The sequence below is a fragment of the Triticum aestivum genome, chromosome 6B (assembly GCF_018294505.1).
Source record: "Triticum aestivum cultivar Chinese Spring chromosome 6B, IWGSC CS RefSeq v2.1, whole genome shotgun sequence".
Lineage (NCBI taxonomy): Eukaryota > Viridiplantae > Streptophyta > Magnoliopsida > Poales > Poaceae > Triticum > Triticum aestivum.
This window is the reverse complement of record NC_057810.1, coordinates 255,671,424-255,698,727: the sequence shown is the minus strand read 5'-3', so window position 1 is coordinate 255,698,727 and position 27,304 is coordinate 255,671,424. Positions and strand designations below refer to the sequence as shown.

The window sequence follows — 27,304 nt, the reverse complement described above, 5'->3', positions numbered from 1 at the left end:
GCGTGTTGTCCAGGGTGTACTGAAGCACAAGAAGTTCAAAGCTACTCCTTCATTTGTGAGGCATACTGTTCTTGTCAAGCTTACGCAGGAAGATGACGTGGCATGCCTCCACAAACAAGTTTATCTGTGGCAAGGCCACAAGGTTGTCTTCATGAAGGTTCACAGGATTGAGCTGTTGCGGGACGTCCTTGATGATGTTCATGGCAAGGTCCGTCTTGTGTCCAACCCAAATTAGATCGAGGCATGAAATAGTTGCCCCAGCTAGTGTTTAATAGTAGCTTGGATTGTGTCTAATTATCCGAACCTTGCCTGTTATCGACCCCTCTGGGGCTAGTACTCTGTTTGAATCCGTCTATGGGAACTGCTGCTACTTTTGTGTGCCCGTGAATCATGTGAGAACCATCGTAATTGTTGCCGAAACAGATGTGTCCTCACTAGTTTTTTCACGAATATGGCATGGTAAGACATAAGTTGTCACGGTTTATCATACGAGCAGTGTGTGTTTTGATGAAATAGAGCACTTGTTCAAGGACCGTGCGCCGACATATACATAAGTACTTGTAAACACTGTTGGTGCTACCCCACTTGTAAGCAGTTGTTCAAAACACGGCACATTGGCTCAGCTCGCTTCAACACTAGGCTATCGACCAGCTAACAATCAACAATCTGTTGTCTGACATATAAGCAACTATGTATCTTGTTACGGTGGTTCATGCAGTTAATTGATGCCACAATGTAATAAATTCCAAATGTTCACAGGCTAGTCCAGCGCTCATGTGGAACACTCACAATAAACTCGTCTTCATAAAAATCTTGAAAAGCATAAGTTAAGCAGTTTTATACATCTCAATGATTCATAGAACATAACAAACATATACTAGTTCACAGCAAAAGACAAAGTTGTGAGAAGGTTTACAAATCAGGAAAAAACAAGCAAGGCTTCTCTGAGCAAAGGGCCTCCCAGCAGGCTTAAATTTCCTAGAGTTCACTCTGGTTTTTTCTTGTTGCCACCATCCAGGGTTAGGTTCTCTCATTCCAGAATAACCAATTATAATTGTGGTCTCAGCTGGAATGCTGAACTGAACCATGCAGTGTACTGACCAGGTGACATTCTTGTGCATTCCACTAAATTTAGGCACCGCTATTTGCAGAAATAAGCAGACCACAATGCCTCTTGTCTACGCACCTGTCCAAAAAACCGTTGTGCAGCCGTGCCAGCTAGTCCTCGGTCCATGGATGAACTGGTAGAAAGTGCATTCCGGACTAGGATGTAATTGTTTTCGCTCGTCCCTGCACTTCAATCAGGAAGTAAAACATACGAATCAGCTTCTTTTAGATTGTGTTGGTCATTCTACCTTAGTTACTACCAATGTAGGGATACCTTGAAGACAGGAGGTTAGACGACGGCAACGAGGGATAGCCATCTCATTTTGTGCAGTTGTACTAAAACTGAGGTGTGTGCTTTTGATTGCGCGGATAGAAACAATACGGAGACAGACATCCCGAAACGATATGGAGACAAACTTCCCTATTTGCACAAATACGAAATACGGTTATTTAAACAGTGACAGATATTACTACTTTCCCTCGTTTCCTCTTAGAACCAAGTCCTAGATTCATGCTACAACTTTCCCACTTTCTTCCATGTTTGAACCAACGCTTTGAGTTGACTGTATGAACTAGCTTTACTTCTAACAATAGTAGAAGTCTAGGTGGCTTTGGAACAGCGGACGGAAGTAGAAAAGGATCCACACGAAGGGGGAAGAGCTGGGGCAGTAGAGCAAGGCAGGTTTCGAAGGAATATATACCTGAGGGTCATCCGCATGTGGCAAAGGTATCGTCGAGAGGCTGCATCTTGGCCACAACACCGCAGGGAGGAAGAAGGGGTCGGAGGCCCTCCCGAGCCGGCGCTCTATCTGAGAGAACGGCACGGCCGCCGATTGGGACGCGCGGGCAGCCGTTGGTCTCCTCCCTCGCCACCGACGACAGCGTGAATGATGCACCTACACCCCCTGCCCCGGTCGAGGTTGTCCGGTCGGATTTGTGACCAGCCGTGAGCTGAGAGAGAGAGTGTGGCGACCTATGTCTTGCTTAGATCTGGAGATCATGAGAGAGTGAACGAGAGGAACCCTAGTAAAGCAAGCGCTAAGGCTCCTGCTTTTATATATAGTGGAGTGATTTTGTTGTACCGTCTTCAAAAAAATGCGCTCCTACGTGTACCCGCGAGTGGGTGTGAGAGAACTAGTGCGTGCGTGCACCGCCTCCCTTCATGAGAGTACAATATATACTATGCCCAAAGAACGTTCGCCGCAAGATTAATAGTATAAGTGTGTGACGTGTGAGCTAAAATAAAATGTGCGTGCCGTCTTTTGTTTTTTAGAAGTTCTGAGGGTAGGGTGTGAAGAGCACATATGTGCATGACGTCTACCTGCAGATAGACGATGCGTGCGACGTGCGAGTCTGCGAGAGGACTCGGGAGAGTTGTGACTCGTGAGGGTGCGTGTGCGTGAGAGAGAGGGGGCACGTATCAATGCAATGCATGTGTCCGTAAATCATTATCCGACAAACGTTCGCCACAAGACTTTTCCTGGCGAACGCCGTAAGAACCGTTAGATCGGCATCCGACAGTGTCAGTTTTGCCATGTCATTTAACACAACAGCCACTCCTCCTACACACAAATCTTCCACGTGAGTGTTAGAAACTGCCGTATGCTCCCTCCGTTTCGAAATGCAGTGCATATAGCTTTATTGAAAATTAGAACCTCGCAAACTTTTACCAAGTTTCCGTGTACCAAATTGCACATGTAGAATACCCTGTATATATCATTTCATTCATCTTCGAGAGGTAACTATAAAGATGGGTGAGGAGTCTACTAAGAAAGACCATCGTATCACCCACAGCAATTTCAACCATCCTTTAGTGTCGAGGAATATCATACGAACTCTATATGATATGATCTTTATAGGATTTTTTTCCTTTAGAGCCAATTGGTTCATAGGAATAGATTCATATACTCTACATTTCAAAGCAAATAAACATGATATCATTTCTATAGATTTAGAGCCACTTGATTCATATGAATGGATTCCTATACTCCCTTAATTTCAAAGGAAAATAAACATTAGCGTATATTCAATAGAAAAGTTCCTATGATATGAACCAAATTACATCTCTTTACTAATCCCTCCTCATAAGAATTGGGATACATGTCATTTCTAGATTCAATAGAAAAGTTCCTACGATGTGAACCAAATGACATCTCTTTTCCAATCCCTACTCATAGGAATTGAGATGCTCCATGTCATCTCTTTCCCTACAACTTCCATGTATACATCTTCTATTCCTAAATAGATAGTACAAACCACTAATAGCTTTTTTCCAAAACATGCAACTATGGCACAAGAACTATATAGTGTGCCAATAACTTTGAAAGATGTTCGCTGGATGAAGCTAACCCGACAGTGCAGAGATGGGCAAATCCAAGCACTACTGGCCATTGGATATCATCAACATTCCACCCCACATGTACAATTTAGAAGACTCCATGGTTGAACTTAAGCATAATGCACAAACCTCAAAACACAAGCACTTCTCCTTTGTACTAGAATCTTTTGTATCATAATTGATTATTATTTTGTAAATGAATTGCCATTATTTGTTTTTACTTTATGATTTACAATAAATGCACAACCCCATGAATCTTTAACATTTTTATAAAACTAATTGATTTTGAATGAGATGAGCTATAAGACCTAAACGAACATCTACATCATGCATATATGACTCGAAGCTTTACATGCTATAGTGTGTATTTATTCATAATTTGGTTTCGAAATCTCATGCGTTAAATACATGTGTACCTTACTAGTTTTCAGTAGAGTAGCAAATTTCACACGGCCACGGGTATATCAACATGCAGGGCCCATGCATCATTGCCTCTCGGTCGAACCTACGTCCACAATTTTTTGTACGTGCTATATCTCCACTGGTCCCCGAACCCAAAATGCTTCCTCGTTCCCGTAAAACCAAGCGGCCCACACATATTTAAGGCGTCGACTCGAACCCGTTTACTATGACGTGGCCCCGCACGCCGTAGTACTCCTACACACCCTACCGCCGCACTCATCATCGGTTTTCTTCAAGAGGACGAGGGAGAAGCCGATTTGTAGTGGAGGCGCTTTCAAAAAAAGGATCTGTAGTGGAGACCCCTACCCTAGGGTGCCCTAGGTAGCTGCCGCATGCATCATTGTTTTCCGTTTTCTTTATGCTCTTGCGCGCTAGAGTGAAATGATGGTTGCTTCATCCGTCCAGCTTAATGCGGGAAAGGTGGGGCTTTGTGATTTGACCCCTCATCGCTCATTTTCTACTACTGCGGCGCTACGACCGGGGTGCCTCCAATTCCAACCGCTGCTCCGAACTGTAATTTGGTGCATCGCACGTGGAACAAGACGGTGGATGAGCCACATGTCTGCTAAAGGGGTCCTGTTAAGTGTGTCGCCTTTTCGTGTGCGGACTGACCCTGCTTGAGTTGCTACGCCAACACGACAGGAGCAACCTACCACTTGGTTTTGCTCCTTGGTGAATCATGACTATATTGATCTAAAAAGATATGTGCTGAACTACCCTCTCCGTCTCGGTTTTTTATTTGTAGGCGTCTCGGTTTATAGGGCCTGCACGTAGTTCTAGGTCATCCATTTGACTAACTAAATATGAGTTACTATGTCACAAAAGGTATATCATTGGATTCTTATTGGTTGATATGTGAAGAAACAAGAAACAGGGAGTAGTATTTTGGGATTATTTGGTTTTCGTAAGATGACTTACTCACCTAGACGGAGGGAGTAGTTGTATTTAAAAGTCGAGGGCGGGGCTTTTCCTGTGTGGTAGGTGGGGCAGTTCTGCCTAGTCGGTTCGACAGAGACGCGAGAAGACGAGGGAGTAGGCTACTGCAAAGGTAGGGCTGTGTGATTTGACAGCGAGTTACTGCTAGACAGGTGGGGCCCCGTGATTTGACTTGCCATTATCATTTTAACTGCGGCGCCACGACCGGCGTGAGTCTCCTGATTCCTGACCACCTCCATACAGGTGCCTCTCCCAATGCTCCACCATGTAGTAGAGGCTGGCTCTTGCATGAGAGCCCACTTCTCCACTTTTTCCTTGCCTCTCTTTCCTCCACATATGCAAAAATGCCATGTAAAGCGCACTATTGTACTTACTTGCTCCTACAGGTGCTTAAGCTTGCCACATAGGCATAAAGTCTGATGTGGCAAGTTAAAGAAGAAGAGAGAGACTAGTTTGGTGACCCAAGGAAGAAACGGTGCTAAGCACGTGTACCTAGGTGAAAAGACAATTTTGAGTCTATAGCTAATTAAATGAAGCAAACTTAGCAACACCATTTCATTGGAAGAGGTCACTCCTTGGCAAATGCAATAAATACTAGTACTCCCTGTGTCCCATTATATAAGAACGTTTTTGACACTACACTAGTATCAAAAGCGTTCTTATATTATGGGACGGAGGGAGTACGAAGAAAGAGATAGAGAGGAGTAAAAAAATACACTTATAGCCAACCTTATAGCCAACCTTGTTGTAGTATGAGTGACTAAGTGATGACTATGTATGACATGCCAACATCAGATAGCCTAACGCACCGTGTTATATCTCCAAGGGCGCGAACGCGCGAGCGACGCGACAGTCGTGGTAGGCGCGACCATGATACGGGCTGCTGGCAGCCCTTGGATCTGAGATCAAACGGTCGCATGCTAAGTTGCTGAAAATTTGCAGAATAACCCTCCAGGATAGGATATTCACCCATAGGTCTAGAATCACGCCATGCAACCACTCGATCTCAGATCCAAGGGCTCTCGGAAGCCCGTATCATGGGAGAATGGAAAGCCACTACCCTGTCATTCGCACGGTGGCAGTTCGCTCCTACTCGTCCCCGCACATCCTTTAATACTACGGCGGTTCACTCCTAGTCATCCCGTCCATTCACATTACGGCAGTTCCACTAATCCTAACCATCCTCCCAAATCAATGGCGTCCCAAATCTCCCCGATCGGCGGTGAGTACAAGGTTAGAACCATCACCGGCAATGAGTTCGACGTCATCTACACCCATACTTCCGCGATGGTGAAAGGATGCCTTTCTCGCTTCAGATGCATGTTCGAAAACTCAGATGATGAGTGCGTCGCTGGGCTAGATGTTGAGTACACCACAGTCGTGGGACGAGAGAAGGATCTAAAGGACGAAGAGAGGAAGAAGCCTGCCGTGATCCAGGTTTGCGTACATAATGTTTGCTTGGTCTACCACATATGCCATGCCGACGTTGAGTGCCAGGATTTTAAGAACTTCCTCGAGGACAAAACAGTGAAATTCGTTACTGTAGACTTTAAGAATGACAAAGAAGTCCTGGGTTGGATAGGTCTCGTCGTAGGCAACCCCTTCGACCTCCAGAAGAATCGGCTGGTACCCTCTCGCCAGCCCTCAATGCTGAACCTGGCAGGAGCCATGGTTCATCCTTCGTACCGTAAACTGGAGAAACCTCATTACACGTTTGATCGTCATGCATGGCAGCGGAATGTACTAGATATAGACCACATCCACTATGCTGCAATGGATGGCTACCTTTGTTTCAATATCTACAAGGGTTAGATGAAGAGCAACAGCCAAGTTGGCGGTTCAAGCAAAGAAGTATTGGCTAAGAGGATGAGGGACAAGGACGAAGTCGAGGACGTGGACGAGGACTCCGAGTAAGGTGGCAGTGTCGTTGCTCATGGTGGTTCTAAACTTCTAATGTAGTGTCTACCGGATTAGTTGCATAGTTTAATTTCAGGTGTGCTTAGTTTAATTTGAGGGGTGTGTTGTGCTGAGCCCCCAGCAGAACTATGTTATGTTTCTTCTCGTTACTTTAACTCTTCAGTATGTACATACTAGTACTAGTATTTCTTTAATAGAATTTAGCACCCCAATTAAGCACGTACTAGCTTTTTTAATACTACTATATGCATAATTTGGCGACGAGCGCTCTCTATATGTACCACCTTTTTTTAAAATTTCAATTTTTGCTCCATGGCGCAATCCATCGATAGTACTACTGTACAAAAGTATACATTTTTAAAAGGCTAGAGTACTGTTCATCACATATATATATAGCCAGTTAAATTCTTAACCTAGAACGACGTGCATGCCATGTAGTAAACCGATACGGAGCAAGTATAGTAAAAATGAGGTAATTTTACCGAGCGATCGGCGGGGGAGCATGGCCTGTCATGCGGTCCCACGTGTCATGATGTACCAAGGCGATGTGCGTGTCCCTCTTGAGGCAGAAGCAATACTAGTACGTGGTTTGAGATGATGTCGAACCGAAGTGTGAAATAATGGTTGCTTCGTCCGTCTGGGAAGGTGCGGCATTGTGATTTGACGTCTCATTGCTCATTACTACTACTAGGCCGGTACGAGTGGGGTGCGTCCCCCTGATGTTCTGCACTGTTATTTGGTGCTTGACACGTCGACCCGGTTGCTATATGTCCCACATGTCAGCGACAGAAAGTACATAATTCATGAAAGGGAGCGTCGACGGAGGAGTATACTACAGAATTTCATGAAAGGGAGCGACTTAGTTTTGGGAAAATCTGTTTTTACGGAGTACGTACCCACTAGGGTTTATAGGGCTCATCTAAAATACATTCGTTTTTCCGTTTGATAAGTCTCAATTCTACTATACTAGTAGTAGTACCATTACATGTTGGATTTCGAGGTGCATTAGATCACCCGACGCAAGCAGTGTCAAGAGGAAACTAACCAATGCATGTACAAGTTCATGGAAATTTAGTGGTCATTCATGCATCCGTTCTAATTAATGCCTCGGTAAACATAAGTTCTTGAGAAAAACGAGCGTACTGTGCAAACTACGAAATTAATTCGACCACTCACCGTCTACCTAGAAAGGAGGGAGTAGTAACTTTTGTCTCGATTACTATTTGTGGCCTTGTATAGATGCAAAATGTATTTTTCTATAGTGGCCTTGTATAAGTAAATGAAGGGAGTACTAACCAAAGTACGTAGTAGGGACGGGGAGTAAACGGAGGGAGTAGTAAAATTTTCTCGTCGTGCTGCGAGCCACCGCGCGCGTGGGCGAGGGAGTGGGCGTAAAGGCGTACAGCAGTAGTAAGCTTCACCTCATCTTGCGAGCCACGGCGCCCGTGGGCGGGGGAGACGGCGTGCTAAGCAAGCTTCTCCTCGTTCTGCGAGTTGACGGGACACATCAAAAGTACTCCAGTGTATACAGCCTTGCCTCTAAGGTAGGCCCCACATGGTTTGACTCTTTTTTAATTTAACATAACACGTCAAGTCGCAATTTGTTATAGATGATCCTCCCTCCACCAAGTGGACAACTAGTACATGTGCAAAATTACCAAGTGGGCTGCCTTTTTCGTACAGAAATGAGCTCCACCGTGTACCCGCACGGATGTGGTTGGGAAAGAGACGGTAGTACGTGCGCCGTGCGTGCACCACTTCTCTTCGTGCACGTCCCCCACCTACGTGGGTGTGTGTGAGAGAGATACAAACCTAGACATAATGCGCCGTCCATCCCCATGCCTCCGCCCAGTCCGACCACTAGTCACCACCACGGCACCACGCCCCACTCCTCCTCACCTTATCTCTCATATTTCTCCCTCCATTTTTATATACAAGGGGCCACTATCAAAATTACAATTTGCAGATATACAAGGCCACTAACACTAATCGATGCAATATTAATGGTGTTTGCCTCGTGGTACTAGCAAAGAAGGACATTAATTATCCCTTGCATGCATGCGGGAGTTTGTAAAAAAATGCATCTTGATGTTCCGTGCAATGCACGGGCATGTTGCTAGTCCATGAAAACAACACATGGCAAAATTCCATGGCGAACGAGGGATTTGAATCTGTTGGGAGGGGCTGTTTGGATCTTGCCTGGGGTAGCCAAAATATTGGCGACACTTTTGTCCACCGATGAACGAGGAATGGCTCGGGTGCTCATGCTGTCATGCATCCTCCAGCGCACACGTTGGAGAAGAGCTCACACGAGCTGTGTTTTTTTGTCCCACAACACCGCCCGAGCCGCCCGCAGATCGACTAGCGACCCGCAAATTACACATTATGACAGCAACTCAACCAACCGGACGAAATTCACGCAAACACGTAGACAAACTGATATTTCATATAAACAACGACGGAAATCATATAAAACACCGAATTTTCACACAAACATGACAGATTTCATTACATTCAAATGAACTACGCGGTGCTAGTTCTGGACAGCACAGGTATATAATACCTGGCCTAAATGGTCGCCCGCCGATCAATTTGTGTTCCTCATGTCCGGCAGCACGATCACCGGACTGCCGGGAGCCCCGGAGGTATATGCTTCAGCGCAAAGGACGGCTCACTTCCCCACTGCCCAACTGATATCATTGGCTGGTGCCAAAGATGATGGTGGCCGGCACCGGTTCGAGTTCATCACCGGCCACTACTTCGCCATGGCCGGCACCAGCTCGAGTTCATCCTAACATTCCCCTCTTCCATGGAGCCCATGCGGGGTCGACGAAGGTCCTCGTAACAAAAGGATCAGGCAAGACACCTGCTGTGTATGCCGGCGTCGCCTCCGTGGTGGCCTTCATGGGACCCAAGCGGCGGCGGCCTCCCATGTTCTACTTCTCCTTGATGATGGCAGCGGACGCGGAGGCGCTGGCCACCGACTCGCCGCTCTCTGCGCACCCGGCTTCTATCACTGCTTGCATGGCGCGGCCGCCGGCATGGGAGTCTCGGCCACAGAAATGGGAGACGCGGTACGAGGCGGCGGCGTGGACGGCAACAACGACGCCCATGCGCCGCTCCTCGTCGAGCTGGCCTGGAGCGGCGAGTTGCTGAACCGCGCGCCGGCTTGGGGCGGCAACTGGCTCCGTCGGGCGAGGGAAGGGAGGTTGATCAGCGAGCTGCATAGCTCGTATCCGGCGGGCTACCCAACCGGCTTGGATGCTGAATAACTACTCTTCCTAAGCCATTGTAAGAGTGGACAAAATGGTGGAGGAGATAGGGGAGCGGCGGAGGTGTGCGATTCTTGGCCGGTGTTTGGCCTCGTTTAAATAAGAGATTGAATAGACAGTGGACGGGAGGAGCTCGGACGGCATTGCGTTTAACGCCGGCCCGGTCATGAATGGACGTGTGTCCAGAGTGGGTTTCTCGGCTTCCACACGGGCGGGTTTCATGGAGGCGTTTGAATGCGGCACGGAGGCGTGTTCAGCTGGGTGTGCCACGAGTGGCACCCTCAACTCTGACCTAGGACACCACGCCGTTCTTCCACTGACGTGTGGGCTCTTTGGGTGCATGGCCTGCATGTCAGTGACCCAACGCAAGCAGCGCACAGCAGAGGAACCTTTGGTGGGCCAGGGCGGTCAGAAGCGGGCATTTCATAAACCGATGATTGTTCATTTAGTGTGACGTCATCTTTTTCATGTAGTTAAGCCTACTATGTTTATAGCCCGTTCGATACGTTGTGATTCATAAAAACTGATGCAAACATCAATGTTCTGCTTATCACAGATAAGATTGATTAATACCCATAACAATCCATGTCCTTAACAAAGGGTGCATGCACGTATAGGTTGAGCGTGTGTCTTGCGTCCTGTGCTGTGTGCATGCAGGCGTGCGAGTGTTGCGTGCGTGCAAGGGTGCGTTTCAGTGTTGCATGCATGGGTGCGTACGTGCGTGTGTTCATGAGTGCATGTGTATGTGTCAGTGTTGCATGCCAGCATGCGTGCGTGTGTACGTTATGTGTACGTGTCAGTGTAGCACGCCTACATGCGTGCGTGTCTTGCATGCATGCATGTGTACGTGCGGGGTGAGGCTACACGTCAGTCGACTGACTTTTTTATCTCTGGTCATTAGATTTTCCATCCGTTGGATACGAAATCAAGGGCCTCCGGTTTATCATCAAACTCCACCCCCCCTGAGCGGCCAGCCACCACCCGTCGAACCGCCCGCCCCCGCCGCCCGCAGCCGGCCCGCGCTCCCCGAAGCCACTCCCCACCGCCGGTCCGCCGCCACACCGGCCGCCCTCTAGCCCCCCTCCCCCCCCCCCCCCCCCGCGCCGAGCTTTTTCTCCAGGGATCCCCACCCCACCTCCCAATGAACGCCCCCCAACTGCCGGTGACTGCCAACCAGAGGTCTCACGACTTCGAATATCGACCGACCACTAGTTTATTACCATTTATGTCCTTCATATACGTGCTGACGGGTGGGCCCTATGGTAATGTGTGCTGCTGAATGTGGACCGTTTGACTGGTCAATTGATCGTGTTATCAACAAATTACGGAGCTGTATGATGAGCCAGTGACCGTATGATAAACCTAAAATGTACTCCTATTTTATTAACACAGTACAGACTCAAACTACCATTTCTTTATTTCATATACGGGCTGACAGGTGGGCCCCATGGTTACGCACCCCAATGGTGCAACACTAGTTGTGTCGTTTGACTGGTCAATTGATTGTGTCATCAACAAAATACGGAGTTGTACGGGTGAGCCAGTGATAGTATAATCATGACATGTATTTGTTTAACATGGTACAGACGCAAGGGCTCATATATACACGCAAGCACTCACCGCTATAAGCGCACACACGTGAACCCTACCCCTATGAGCACCTTTGAGAGAGTGGGCCAGCATATATGATCTTGAGATTTTACGAAGTCACCATAGGTGCCTCGTAGTCGAGTGGAACGTCTCCTCCCACTGAACGTACATCGCCGGAAAATACTGAAATTAACACAAGATAAATGCAAGCACCAGGACTTTAACCTTGGTGGGCTCGAGAAACCACTGTCCTCTAACCATCCAACCACATGTTGGTTAGCACGACAAAATGTATGTGGTGACCGTGATGAGCTTATTCTGAAGTCCAGTGACCATATCGTGCTTTCGCTTCAAATACAATGACCGTAAGTGTCGTCAACAAATACGGAGCACGCATCAAATGCAAAGTCCGTCAGTGTCATCAACAAAATATGGAGACGTATCGTGAGCTAGATACCGTTGTACTATTGTATATGCTTATTTTCTTAGTGGCCGATTGCGTGTGTGGTGTGGTGGGCACATCATTTCTAGTTGTGGTGGGTCAACATGAAGACTCATGGGTCGGTTCCATCCTGCGCCACATATAGGTTGGACCGAGACGTGTTATACGGAGACCCATGTGGAGGACTCGGCGTACAACACGAAGCTACCAGAGTCGCGGAGGACTCTATCCCCACTGGTGATAAGCCGACTATATATGATTTGTAACCCTAGGCCCTTAGTATGTTATACAAGCTTGGGGGCTAGTTCGTCGATAGTATACACACACGCACAATGCCTGGTATTCACGTGTACTTTGTACACACCCCTATCACTAATATACAGTACCAGGAGTAGGCTCTTTCTTCAACTGCAAGGGTCCGATCCGAACTAGGGTAAAACTTTGCCTCGTATTACCATCCAGCCTAACAGCCAGGGATATCCTACCGAATGATATGATGAAATCATATCTGCCAACTACTATTAGAGAGGTGTGTCGGGGGGGCAATGTGTGCGAGAGAGGCCTAAAGATAATGTGCGTGCGGGAGACACGTAGGCACATATATGTGCGTATAGAGGGCTAGTAGAGACCGTGCATGTGTATATATGCATGTGAGAGAAATAGTGTTTTCCAACTGAGATTAGTGAAAAGAGTGGTACATAGTAGTCAGAAAGAGAGAGAGAGAAACAGAGAGAGCATGTGCGTGAGACACCCCGACACCCTGAGAGAGATTGTGAGCATGTGTGAAAGAGAAATGCCGATGCATATAAAGTGTGTGCACTTATGCGTTAGATAGAGAGATATATAACGCGTTTGTGAGAACGGGGCGAGGCATAGTGCATCTACGTGTAAAAGGCGGTTCTACGCATTAAATTAAAATATAAATGGCATTATTATTTTTGGATGAGATCATGAATTTTGCAAAATTGCATATGGACGAAAATCGGTCTATCAGACACCCATACTCTATTGAATTCTAGCATGTGCATGTGTTTATTTCATATTATCGATCCATAGAGTGAGAGTGGTTTGAAATACAGGCAATGGATGCTTTTGCAATTCATATATAAACATTAATTAGTGCACTCCATGTTGTTAGTGTGAAGCACTTTATACATTTGTCACTTGCATGGATACATTCCAAATTGCTAGCTACGAAATAAAATACATGTCGAATTCAACATAAAGGGGGTTTCGAAGATTCGAATTCATAGGAAGTGCATTCATCTATTTGAACCCGAGATAATGGCATTTGTAAATCAGATGTAAAAGGGGCATCAATCTTTGTTGTGAGTTTGAACATGCTATATATATTCATACGCATATCTAACTTTTTTTTGCAACCAAGGAGATTATATCTGGAACCATGCATGAACTGAGGTAAGTTGCATATTTTTTAATATATGCTCATGTACAATGTATATTAAAATGTACCCCCTTCATTCCAAAATAATTGTAGCTTTAGGATTTTCAAGAGTGAAGATTTGTGAAGTCTGACAAATCCTGAAAGTTCAATTCAAGAGAACCAAAAACGTTAATGCTTCTGCTCCCAAATATTGAACGAAGCGCCAAATAGGCCTCTGGTCACCCGAAACCGCGCGAGACTAATGTTTTGGTGGTAGGAAATTAATGTCCTGACTCTGGCCCATGTAGCCTATCGGCCCAATGTCCAAAGGTCTAAACCGGGGTAGGTTTGTAACTTCACCAAGACGCCAGTCTCAACCGCCTCCGAGAAGCATTCATACGCCGTGGGCGCCTAAACACCCATGTGCTCAGCCGAAATCTATAACGCCCACATTTGGGACACCTGACATGACTGTCCTACCCCCAACCCGCAATATGTCCGAAATTTTAGATGGGGGCAAAGTTTGTAACTTTCCCCAAATTTCAAACAAGCGCGTCTCAAACCGAAACATTGTTCCCCCTTACTTCCTCGCCTCCCTCTGTTTCCCCATTCATACTCCATGGACGTGAAAACGCCCTCACCACCAGCCGCGAAACCCCAGCCTCCTCCGTCCTCCACCCCATAGCGGCCAATCCACTGCCGCCCTCCTCCATCACGCTGGAGCTGGTACCCCGACGTTGTCGTCCAACGCAACCGCAATGCCCTCAAGGACTTAGCAGCTGAAGCCGAGGCAGAGCTGCCTCCATGATGCCGACGCCGACATGCGCCGTACCAGAACCACTCTGACCATGCCGTCCTGCGCCTCACTGCTGTGGCTCCACTGTCGCAACTGTTCACCGCACCGGAGCTGTTCCCGCTACGCCGCCGTTCGCCGCCTTGGATCCGCTTCCCCGCCGCCGACAGATGGCCACCGCACCACACTCAACTTGGCCATGGGTTCTTTCAAGGCTGCACCATCCTCTCCAACTTCTGGTTTTCGGCGAACAACAAGATCGTCGGAAAAACAGAAGGAGGACACAGCACTGCCAGCAGAAAGAGGTACTCCTCTTCCCTTATTCGTGCAAATCTTACGTCTCCGCTCACACCGTATTCATCCCATAAAATAAACTAGTTGCGCGCTTCTTACTGCATCTTCTTCGTGATACTAAATGCACAAGGTTTCCTCCCTTTTACTATTTCACCTTTGCTAGAGGTCAGTAGCCCGCCTGGATTTCAATTCAGGGTCAGTCGAACCGCAATTAAAAGAAGCAGCACCTGCTTAGGCGCACGGAGCACCTAGTCCGCCTGTTCCCCGGGGAAGCGGCACATCGGTGTCTATCATAGGGGTGTGGGGTGCAGGAGCTGCTTGCGCTCGATCTGGAGGTCAGCGGGGCTTGAATGGATGGCTGGGGGCGGTGCCAAGCACAGCGGTGCGGTAGGTCGAGGGGAGGGCGCAGGCAGGGGAGGAATACTGGGCCGGTGGTCGCTGGCGTTTCGAGGAAGATAGTCACCACTGGCTGGCTGAAGGTAGATGAAGGCGATCAGCCCATTCTTTGTACATCGGACGGTGCAGAAAAAATGGACTGACCTATTTGCTTCCAGTCGGCTGTTATTTTCATAAAATCCTGTAGTAATTGAGTGTGCCATGCATGCTGTACAGCTATCATATGTCTCACATCATTTAGTTCTCACCGACCTGCTATCTGCTACCTTTACACTGTACTAATTGTGCACACACTTCACCCATACTCACACTATTGTTTTTTATGCATGGGTATTTCAGACTCTGACGCAGTGTTGATGAATGCAGAAAAGAAAAGACAGAAGTCGCTCCAGTGTAATTCGAAGATAAGCACTAAGCGTTTCAGCGCTCTAATGGGTGCATTGTCAGCAGTTGGAGACAGTAAAAGTAGCTCTGTAGTTGATGATCTCAATTGCCACACACAACCATCCCAGGTGCTTGCTTTAACTTTGCGCTGTCAAATGTGGTTGCATGTTGCATATGGTGTCTAGCTTGTATTGCTTCCAATTTGGTTAAATTGCATCTGCTTACTTTACACATTATACCTTTGATAATGACATGCCTTCCTGTTTTTGATACATACTACATATGTCTATTAACCATGTTCGTACATCAAACTAATGCTCTTTTGTATCCCTCGTCAATCACTTATGATGAGACAGTCACCCGGGTGGGTTACTGTGAGACGCCCTACTCGTTTAAAGAGTGCAGTGTCATCCTCCCCACATGATTCTCAAGAAACAGCAAGGCTAAATGAAGATAGTCAACGTAGCTCTCTAGTTGATCACCGCAATTCCCCCACACCACCATCGCACGTGCTTGCTCTTACTTGGCAGTGTGATATGTGGTTGCATGTTGCATATGGTGTCTACCTTGTAATGCTTCTAATTAGGGTAAATTGCATCTGCTTAGTTAACACATTATACCTGTGAATATGACATGCCTTCCTGTTTTTGGTACATACTACGTCTTTCTATTAACCATGTTCTTACATCAAACTACTTTTCTTGTGTATCCCTCATCAATGCTCCTAATTTGTTAAATTGCATCTTCTTAGCTTACACATTATACGTGTGAATATGACACGCCTTCCTGTTTTGGTACATACTACATCTGCCTATCACACAATATTCTTATATCAAATTACTGTTCTTGTGTATCCTGCGTCTATCGCTTATGATGAGACAGTCACGCGCGTGGGTTAATATGAGACGCAATACTCTTATAAAGAATGCAATTTCATCCTCTCCACATGATTCTTAAGAAACATCAAGCCTAAATGAAGATATTGAATGTTGCTCTTACTTGAAGACAGCACTTCCCCTACACCACCATCACATGTGCTTGCTCCAACTTCGCAGTGTGATATGTCATTGCATGTTGCATACGGTGTCTAGCTTGTAATGCTTCTAATTAGGGTAAATTGCATCTTAGTTTACACACTATACCTGTGAATATGACATGCCTTCCTATTTTTGGTACACACTACATCTATGTGTTAACCTTGTTCTTACATGAAACTACCACTCTTCTGTATCCTGCATCAATCACTTACGATGAGTCACCTTTATTCGTTGCATATTGCATATTATTTCTAGCATGTTGCCATGTATTTTTTCTAATTTGGTCAAATACATTTGTTAGGGCACCCTTTTAATTTGGCAGAGTGATATTGGTTTCATCTTTCATATGGTTTCTAGCTTGCATCGATTCTAACAAGTTCAAGCACCTTGTGCTTAGTTTACACTTTATACATCATACATGTCAATATGTCACGTCGTCCTGTTTTTCATACATATTCCATCCTCCTATCATGCGGCTGCCTTACATGAAAGTAGTGTTCGTCAGTATCATGCATCAATAAGTTCTGAAGAGCAAATTTTATTCCTTTTTCTTGTGGGTTTGACTTGACAAGGCAACATAAAGAAAAAGGAAGGAAAAGAGTAAGGAAGGCGATGATGGTGGTCCTCTACAGCAATGTAAACGGAGCATCTGTACCGATTCTCCTTGTACTGATAGTGCATTACAAGGTCCAAGTCTCTGCTCCCCTACTCCACCATCCAAGGTGCTTGCTCTAACTTGGCAGTGTGATATCTGGTTGCATGTTGCATATGGTGTCTAGCTCGCATTGCTCCTAATTAGTGTAAACTGCATCTGCTTAGCTTACACATGATACATGTGAATATGACACGCTTTCCTGTTTTTGGTACATACTATATCTGTCTATCATATTATGTTCTTACATGAAACTACTCTTCTTGTGTATCCTGCATCAGTCACTTATGATGGGACACCTTTAAGTTGGTAGTGTGATATTGGTTTGCGTCCTGAATATGATTTCTAGCATGTATTGCTTCTAGTTTGATGAACGCCACCTATGACCAGACAGTTTTAACTTGGCAGAGTGATATTGATTGCACCTTCTATATGGTGTCTTGCAGTGTTTCTAATTTGTTGAAGTGCCTTCTTCTTAGTTACCACATCATAGGTGTGAATATGTCAAGCCGTCCATTTTTACATACATATTCCATCCTCGTATCATGACTTTGCCTTTCATCAGAGTAGTGTTCGTCAGTATCATGCATGAATGACTTCTGAAGAGCGAATGATATTCCTTTTTCTTGTCGGTATGACCTCACAATGCAAAATCAATAAAGCTGAAGGAAATTGGCAAGGCATTGGATGATGGTGGTCCTTCCGAGCAACTGAAACAGAGGTTCTCTACAAATTCTACTCCGTCATCCTCCCAACAAGATTCGCAAGACAACGCAAGGCTAGATAGTCAATGTAGCTGTATAGATGATGAGCACATCTCCCCTACTCCACCATCACAGGTGCTTGCTCTAACTTGGCACTATTATATGTGGTTGCATGTTGCATATGATGTCTAGCTTGTATTGCTTCTAACTTTGTTGAATCGCATCTGCTTACTTTACACATAATGCCTGTGAATATGACATGTGTTCCTGTTTCTACATCAGACTACTATTCTTGCATATCCCGCATCAGTCACTTATGATAAGGCACCTTTAAGTCGCCACTGTGATATTGGTTATGTCTTGCATATGATTTCTAGCATATACTGCTTCTAATTTGTTGAAACACCATACAGTTTGAACTTGGCAGAGTGATATTGGTTGCATCTTTCATATGGTGTCTAGCTTGCAGTGCTTCTAATTTGTTGAAATGTCTTTTGCTTAGTTACCACATCATAGGTGTGAATATGTCACACCATCATGTTTTTCATACATATTCCATCCTCGCATCATGTGTTTGTCTTTCATCCGAGTAGTGTTCATCAGTATCATGCATGAATGAGTTCTGAAGAGCAAATTTTATTCCTTTTTCTTATCATTATAGCTGAAGGAAATTAGTCCGGCAGTGGATGATGGTGGTCCTTCGGAGCAACTCAAACAGGGGGTCTCTACAGATTCTACTCCGCCATCCTCCCAACAAGATTCGCAAGACAACACAAGGATGGACAGTCAACGTAGCTGTGTAGATGATGAGCACATCTCCCCTACTCCACCATCACAGGTGCTTGCTCTAACTTGACACTATTATATGTGGTTGCATGTTGCGCATGATGTCTAGCTTGTATTGCTTATAACTTGAATTGCATCTTCTTACTTTACACATAATGCCTGTGAATATGACACGTGTTCCTGTTTCTAGAACATACATGTACATGATGAGCACATCTCCCCTACTCCACCATCACAGGTGCTTGCTCTTACTTGGAACTGTTATACGTGGTTGCGTTTTTCGTATGATGTCTAGTTTATATTGTTTCTGATTATGTAGAATTGCATCTGCATAGCTTACAACTTATACCTGCAACAATCACTTACCCATAAGACACATTTAACTTGGGACTGTGATGTAGGTTGCATCTTGCATTGTCTTCTAGCTTGTACTGCTTCTAATTTCTTGAAATGGCACTTACGACGAGACACTTTTTACCTGATAGAGTGATATTGGTTGCATGTTCATACGATGCCTAGCTTTCATTTTCTTCTAGTTTTGTTGAAATGCCTTCCGCTTACTATTTTTTCATACATATTCCATCCTTCTATCGTACGTGTGAATATGAAACACTGTCTTTTTTTGTATACATTCCATCCTCCTATCCTGCGCTTGCCTTACATCAAAATAGTGTTCGTCTGTATCATGCATCAGCCAGTTATGCAGAGCTAATTTTATTCATCCTCTTGTGGTTTTGACTTCATAAGGCAATATCAGAAAATAGGAAAGAAAAGAGTAAGTTAGGGGATGTTGGTGGTACTCCACACCGACGCAAACAGAGACTCTAGATTCGCCACTGCTACTGCTAATGAAGTTGAAGTCCCAAGTCTACATGATGAGTTCATCTCCCGCACTCCACCATCGCAGGTGCTTTCTCTAAGTTGACAGTGTGATAATTGGTTTCATGTTGCATATGTTGTCTAGCCTGTATTTCTTCTATTTTGATTAAATTGCACCTGCTGAGTTTATACGTTATACATGTGCATATGACATGGTTTTCTGTGTCTAGAATACACTGCATCTATCTATCATACCATGTTCTTACATCAAAGTACTGCTGTTGTGTATCCTGCATCAGTAACTTATGATTGGATGCTTTTAACATGGCAGTTTGATAGTGGTTGCATCTTGCATTGATTTCTACATTGTACTGCTTCTAATTTTTCGAATTACCACTTATGACAAGACACTTTTAACTTGGCAGAGTAATATTGGTTGCATCTTTCATATGGTATCTAGCTTGCATTACTTCTATTTTCTTTAAAATCCTTCTGCTTAGTTTGCACATCGTAGCTGTGAATATGTCATGTCATCCTGTTTTTCTTACATATTCCATCCTCATACCGTTGTCTTCCATCAAAGTATTGCTTGTCTGTATCATGCATCAATGAGTTCTGAAGAGTGATTTTATTCTTTTGTGTTGTGGGTACAGTTTGACATGGCAAAGTCAAAAAAGAGCAAGGAAAATAATATAGTAGGGAGTGTTGTTACTCGTCAGGTGAAACGGAAAAGGTTCTGCCGTCGGGATTCTGCTGGTACTTATAGTGCAGTAGAAGGTCCAAGTCCACCGGCTAAATCTACAAACACAGTATCACCTGCTCCACCAGCTGCAACATCCGCTTCAACTGTACCAGCATCTCAATCAGGTACTCGTTCGTTTGCTCCGGAACTGGCCAGTTCCCAAGCTGCCTTCACACCTAACACTACTTCCGAAGCACTGCTGACACAACAGGACTTGGCAAGATCAGATGAACCTCATGAGCATTGTCGGTGTCAAAAACGGCGGATCTCGGATAGGGGGTCCCGATCTGTGCGTCAAGGCTGATGGTAGCAAGAAGTAAGGGACACATGTGTTTACCCAGGTTCGGGCCCTCTCAATGGAGGTAAAACCCTACTTCCTGCTTCATTAATATTGATGATCTCTACTCCTAATGGACGACTTGGTGAATAGTCTACGCGGTTTATTTTCGCTGGGTTTTTTTCATCATCCTCCCACCTCCGGTTTTTTTCCGTCCCCCTCCCCCCACCACCCCTCCCACCTATGCAGCCAAAAAACCATACCTATCGATCCCCTAGACGACACAGAGCCGCCGTCCTCTCGTGCGATCTCGCTGCCGCCACCCTCCGATCCGATCATCCTCTCCCGAGGATCCGGATGATGGGGCGGCAGAGATGGCCACGAATCTATTACGGCGATAACGCCGCCGGATCCGCATCCGCAGCATCCGGATGGAGGTCGGTGACGAACCCTAGCCTAGCCGTCAGCATCGGGATCCAACCCCTGCTCTCGGTGCTTGGGCAAGGCATATGGGGGTGCTTGTTGCCGCGGTGGACCTCGACGCCAGCGACATCTGCAGCATCTCCCTCCCGTCGGGCTGTAGGCCGACGACGAACCCAAGCCTAGCCGTCAGCTTCGGGATCCAACCCCTGCTCTCGGTGCTGGGGTAAGGCATATGAGGGTGCTTGCTGCCGCGGTGGACCTCGACGCCGGCGACATCTGCAGCATCTCCCTCTCGTCGGGCTACAGACCTGTACGCCCAAGGTACGCCTCTTCCTCCTTCCTTTCCCCTCCCTACCAAGACTGCAGCTTGCTGATGTGTCGATTAGTGGTAGTGATGGATCTAGGATGAGGATAAACTGGCGCATAATCCATCATGGATTAGATTATTTCCTACGGCAGCTTGAATTGGCCATGTTTGGTTGAGCATATATACGCAGTGTGATTAAATCTCACTAGTAGTCTACACAAGACTTGAGGGGAGATTGAAAAAACAGCAACAACAGCTATCTAATCCTCCCGCCTAGCCTGCATGTGAGGAACGAATCAAGCCCTTGTGTCTGTCTCTCTCAATGTGTAAAGTAAGAGCAATCTCTCCCACCTAGCCTAGGATACATCGCCCGTCACGGATTAGCATCCCCAGGACGCTGCCGCCGCCGCCGTGGATCCACTGCCACGCACAGCTTGGGCCAAGCCGCATGCGCCCTTTGTCTGGATGTCGATCGGGGGCGACGTGAGAAGGGACAAGGTAGAGAAAGGCGGTCAGGTTAGCGCCGCAGTAGAGGTAAGTGAAGGGGCCGGGGTTGCGTCGCCGCCGAGATGCGCGAGGGGATCAGAGTTGTGCAAAGCGGATTCATCAGAGCACTTCGCTCCCACTGGCTTTGGCCTAATGCTTAGATGGATTGATGTGTAAGTTTGAATCCTTTCTTTTTTCACTTCTCTAATGGATGGCTGATGGCTTAATGCTTTGATGGATGGATGCATGCTAGAACTGGCTGATATGTGCTTGTGTGTGCACATTTTTTTCTTTTGGTTTTTGTAGAGATTGGTTCAGCTTCTCTGCTTATTGATTTTTGTAGAGATTGGCCAAGAACAACCGCAATCCGTCATGGTCGTGTGGCAAGATACAGAGGGAAGGGAAAAAGGATTGGGATGTGAGGTAGCAGAAGGGCGAGGAATAGAGACGTAAGTGAGATTCAAAGTTTAGGTCGTGGCCGTTTCTTTCCTCTGGTTAATTAGCCTACCGAGTGTTCATGTCCGGCTCATATTTTTTCATCTAATTGCACTACAATTTTCGCATCTAGAAATGCCTTGTCATTGTTGTGCCCTATGTATTATTTTTGTTTGTCCTGCCTGCCTGCCTGCCTGCCTGCCTGGCAGTCCCGTGGGCCGAGCGTCAAGGTGATGGTCGCCGACCCTCCACGCCCCCTCTAGGGATGGGAAGTGCCTGCCTGCCTGCCTGCCTGCCTGCCTGGCAGTCCCGTGGGCCGAGCGTCAAGGTGATGGTCGCCGACCCTCAACGCCCCCTCTAGGGATGGAAGTGCCTGCCTGCCTGCCTGCCTCATATCCTATAGATTTTGGTCTGCCTTTTTCTTTGCTCACGAAGATGCACCTGATTAGTTTGTTTCACCTGTTTGATAAATAGTATTCTTCACAATGTAATTTTATTTCTAAGGTGTCTACTCAACGAATTGCTTGTGAGTGTGTGTTCTCAGAAATTGTGCAGAATAAACTCCTAATTAAATCCTTGGATATATATATATATATATACATATATATATAATTCGTAGAGTTGCAAACACTTTCAATTGCAACTGTGGTGATCAGGACATTCTGTGTTGCTTGGACAACCAAGCTGAGACGGCGATGCCACCACCTACTTGTATCTGTACATGCCCTCCGGTGATTATTTCTGTGAGTGCCTAAATATATATCCTCTGCTCTTCAAATGGTAGGGTTTGAGGTTTTCATCCCCCCCCTTCCAGTTCTTGTGCTTGGCACCTTCAATTCCCCTTTCCCCTGCTCGAAGGAATTGGCGCCTCCGTTAGTGACCCCGAGTAGTGATGCAAGGATGTATTGTTTGATCTTCTCCAAAGATTTTCAAATAGTTATACTTTGATTCAAAGCTCATTGTGTTTTACTGTATATGCAGTTTTGTTCTTATGAATTTCTCCGAGTAGGTAGATCCTTTAGGGTTACTAACTTACTGTGAACAAATGTTTTCTCTTGTAACTACTTGTTGGTACTCCCTCCATTTCTTTTTAGTCTGCATATAAGGTTTGGTCAAAGTCAAGCTTTGCATAGTTGACTAGCTTTATATTAAAAATATATCAACATTCACAATATGAAATCAACATTTTCAGATTCACCATCAAATGTATTTTCATATTATATAGTTTGAGTATTGTAGATGTTTATATGTTTTAATATAAATTTGGTCAAACTTTGTGTAGTTTGACTTTGACCAAAACTTATACGCGGAGTAAAAAGAAACGGAGGGAGTATGTGCCCTAAACTAGATCACTTATCACTTCTATATCTCTGAACTAAAATACACCCAAGTTCCTATTCCTGCTACCACATAATATGTATTGTTGCCTTGTGTTGTAATGGTTTTGTTGTCACACTTGTATAAGTAAAGTGGGAAGGATGAATGACCTTAAGCAAACCACTTCCTCCAAACGAAACTAAGGCTTGCCATATTTAGTAATCATGCATATACATGTACATTAGTTTCTATCAAACATACCTGTGCTCCTGTAGCATATCTTCAGGTTTCGGAATTTAAATGTCCTTTGTTTTGTGTACAAGGTGGTTAACTGAGATTTTGTTTGCTTATTTTACTGATTTTTTCGAGCAATGCCTACATACATGGTTTATGATGTTATTGGTGGTCTAAAGCTTTTATAGAAGCATTTGAGCGTTCTCGAGCTTAGGAGTTAGGAATTCAAGGAGCAATAATAAAAAAATTCCGATCTGTGTTGAAGAATGATCCTTAATTTCATTAGCTATCTGATATCTTTTTGACGGTAGGTCTGGAGCTCGCATCGACTTTTATTTGTATTTGCTATTATGTTTGGCGGTCTGATTTCAATAAATGCACTGAGTTTAGAGCTCAAATTTTTTTGAACGTTTATGTCATTCTTTTCAGCTGAGGAAGGGTTGTGGACGATGCCAGGAGCGAGCAGTGGCAAGTGTTTTCTCATTTCCAATCTGTTTAATGTTCAGTTCATAGGAATATCCTGGACCACCTTCGAAAAAACCACAGCCTTCACTACCCCAGCAAACCATGGGTAGTTCCTGACCTTTAAAACACATGATGAAACAAAGTATTGTAGATACAAAATATTGCCATGTTGAACTCCAGAGATACAAAATATGCTACATGCTTCTCCGAGAATTATGTAAATTTGTCATGTCATTGAAAACTACATAGGGTTCCACCATTGATTGTTACCTTCAGTCCAGATTTTTGTTCCACAAGTGTTTCTTCCAATATTGGGTTGTTTTGTGACATCTGACACATATTCTTTTTATTATATATTATGACAGATGTGCCATTAGGAATGGTGTCATCCATCAGGACCTTAAACTAGACAAGTTACACACAAATAAGAAGAGTTCTCTAAAGGCAATTGATTTTGGGCCATCTGTGTTCTTCAGGACTGCTATTCTCTGGAACATACCTTTGCACCTTATAATCTAGATCTGCTAAAATAAGCGATGTAGATCTTCCCATTTTTTCCTCTGATTTGTTTAGTAATTTCAAGCCTCTGAAGGCAAATGTGGAAACTCTTGTTAAATTATGTAAAATATACATTTTCTACTGCATTTTGCTTGATTTTCCATCCCTACATAATGGAGTTAACTTAATTGATACAATTTATTCAGAATATATATTAAGACATTTTTGCCCCAGAACCTAATGCTTATTCATCATCTATGAGAGCTTTGCTAAAACTGTAAGCAAACCATACTACATGGCCCGAGAGGATCACCTTACAAATTGCTTTGATGTTGTGCACAAACTGAACAGATATACAAGAGCATGAGCTCTTTGTCAGGGGCTACCTTTACTTGTGTGGCCTCTAGCTGAGGAGTCCTTTAGCCTTTAGGTACTACTCCCTCCGTTCGGAAATACTTGTCATCAAAATGAATAAAAGGGGATGTATTTAGATGTATTTTCGTTCTAGATACATCCCTTTTTATCTATTTTGATGACAAGTATTTTCGGACGGAGGGAGTACCTCCTTGCAGATTTCAACCAAGAACAAAACTCCATTCGTTTCTATCAGTAGGATATCATGTTTAATCTACATATCTTTTTATTCAGTGTATTCGTAGACCAGTTGCGAGTTATTACCTAGGAAAATAAACATTTTTCTATCTCAAATTTGCATATCAATGCCCTTGCCTAATTTAAGATTGATTTTCTTATGAAGATGAAGATTTGTGCTGCTATAACGTTCTTCAGTTTCTGGTGTTTTAGATGTCAGTTCATGATTGAGATAGTTCTGGTGTGTTGTCTAGCTGAAAAATTGTAATTTTTGTTTTCTGTTATTGCTGAAGATTCTTTGCGCCTGCTCCGTTGTTCTTCTACCGTGGAACGATGAGCCATCTGGCCGGGCTCATCGCCACCTCACATGTTATCGATGTTGTACCCACCCCACTCCCTTCCGCCTCAAGGCAAGGGTATGTACCTTACTTAATTAACCTAGCAAATATAGTGTTATCTGTAATTATGAGAATGGAACACCAACATACCTGGTCTTGTGGATAATTACTACTGTTATCCAGTGCTCCATAACCACAACTGTAGAATACACCGAACTGGCCAAAAGTGCTCCATAGCCACAACTGTAGAACACACCGGACTGACCAAAAGATGCCTACAACCAATAACTACAGATATGCTCTCCTAGACCATGGTTGTTACCTGAGCCAAAAATTCAAAATCACTGTCACCTCTTTTCTGAATCAGAAGACGGCTGACTGTCCGATACTACTAAAAAAGCATAGCCCGAAAAGCATGAATGAATGATGGATCTGAAATTGTACTTCATTACTGATGTACATAGCACAAAAATCATAGATGGTTAGGCTATCGAGATTTGGCACACAATACATAACTTAAAAAATTACATGGCAATCAAAACATTACGCAAGTCTATGAAGAACATCATTGAATCCTTTTCCTTTAATTAATTTGAAAAAATACCTTTGCTCTTGCAGCAGTCTTGCTCCTTCGACGCTTCAACAACAGTTCACTGTTTAGTTTACTAGCCGGCGGCAGCATCAGCGGTCCACTGCACGGCAGCATGCAGCGTGAGCGGAGAAGCAGTGAGAGAAGGAGAAGCACCAGCAGCCAACACCCGGCACCTGGCGTGGAGGCCTGGAGGGCCCTCACTGCAGAGGGCGGCGAGAGTTGGCAAGACCGGCGACCAGCGGTTGGCAGCAGTGAGAAGCGAGTGACAGACTGGTGGTCTGGTCAATTTGGGGGAATGGAGGAGAACAGATAAGGTTTGGTTTGGGAAAGAAGGAGAATTTTTTTTGGAGAACTGGGAAAGGATGAGGTGAGAGGAGCGTGCGTGGGAGTTAGTCGATGTATATGGGTCAGATGTATGTGGGCTGGGCCAAATGCTTATAGTACACTGGGGTCGTGGCACCCTTTTGGTCACTTATGCATGCAAGTTGATCAACTATCTAATAAAATCTTCTAAAACACTATCTAATAAAACAAACATCTTTCAGGGTCCAGTAGGTGTTCTGTTGGCTATTCATTGATGCTCTGGTTTATTTGTTGTTACATGTACAAGCAATGCTTACTACTTCTCACTGATCATACATGATAAATAGCTTTTTCTGTTTTTCACTAATACACACAAGCTAATTAACCATCCAATTAAATGAGCTGTGTTTTCGAATTTAATAGGTCTTCTGTTTGTTTATGTTGTCCTCTATTTGATGTTCCAAACTCCTACCATGATCTCCTTATCTATTCATCACAGCCGAACCACCGTGTCGCAAGCACAATAGGCCATTTGAGTATCTTCATCGCCCACGCAAAGCAAGCTCAATCCGAAAGTTCAAAGACAAGAAAATCCATCTAAAGCCTGGAAAGTACATTCGCCCTGGTTAGGGCTATATTACTCTTCTCATTGCAACAGCTCTCGCAACAACTGCTAAACGATATAACTTGATACAATTTAACATAGGTGAGCCTTGCATCCACTACTTAGATGAGTTTAGTCGCCACATTGTGTGGGGCAACACAGTTAAGCTCTGCAAGCATAATGTTCATAGACTATGAAAGATCATGCGTAGCACCACCACGCCTAATCGCTACTATGTGTGCCACATGACCGAGACATTTGCAGCAGACGGCAAAAGAATGGTAATCTGTCCTATTTCATACAATAGCATGGTATAAAATGATATAGTAACTAACCTTTACTGTTATTTTCAGTACTTTAGCATTCCCTTTTCTACGGG

The 27,304-nt window shown here is 44.9% G+C and overlaps 1 long non-coding RNA gene across 5 annotated transcripts; it reads right to left on the bottom strand.

Annotated features, from left to right (window-relative positions):
* Window positions 1-1,214: 1,214 nt before the first annotated feature.
* LOC123136847 (uncharacterized) lies at window positions 1,215-26,385 on the bottom strand. 5 transcript variants are annotated; one of them, XR_006467335.1, is made up of 3 exons: window positions 26,031-26,385; window positions 25,577-25,748; window positions 1,215-1,295 (listed from the first exon to the last, which is right to left on the bottom strand). It is a non-coding gene; the product is annotated as an uncharacterized lncRNA (long non-coding RNA). The 5 variants fall into 5 exon arrangements; XR_006467333.1 differs by lacking the exon at window positions 1,215-1,295 and adding an exon at window positions 21,718-22,442; XR_006467332.1 differs by lacking the exon at window positions 1,215-1,295 and adding an exon at window positions 22,603-22,831.
* Between the last annotated feature and the right edge of the window lie 919 nt (window positions 26,386-27,304).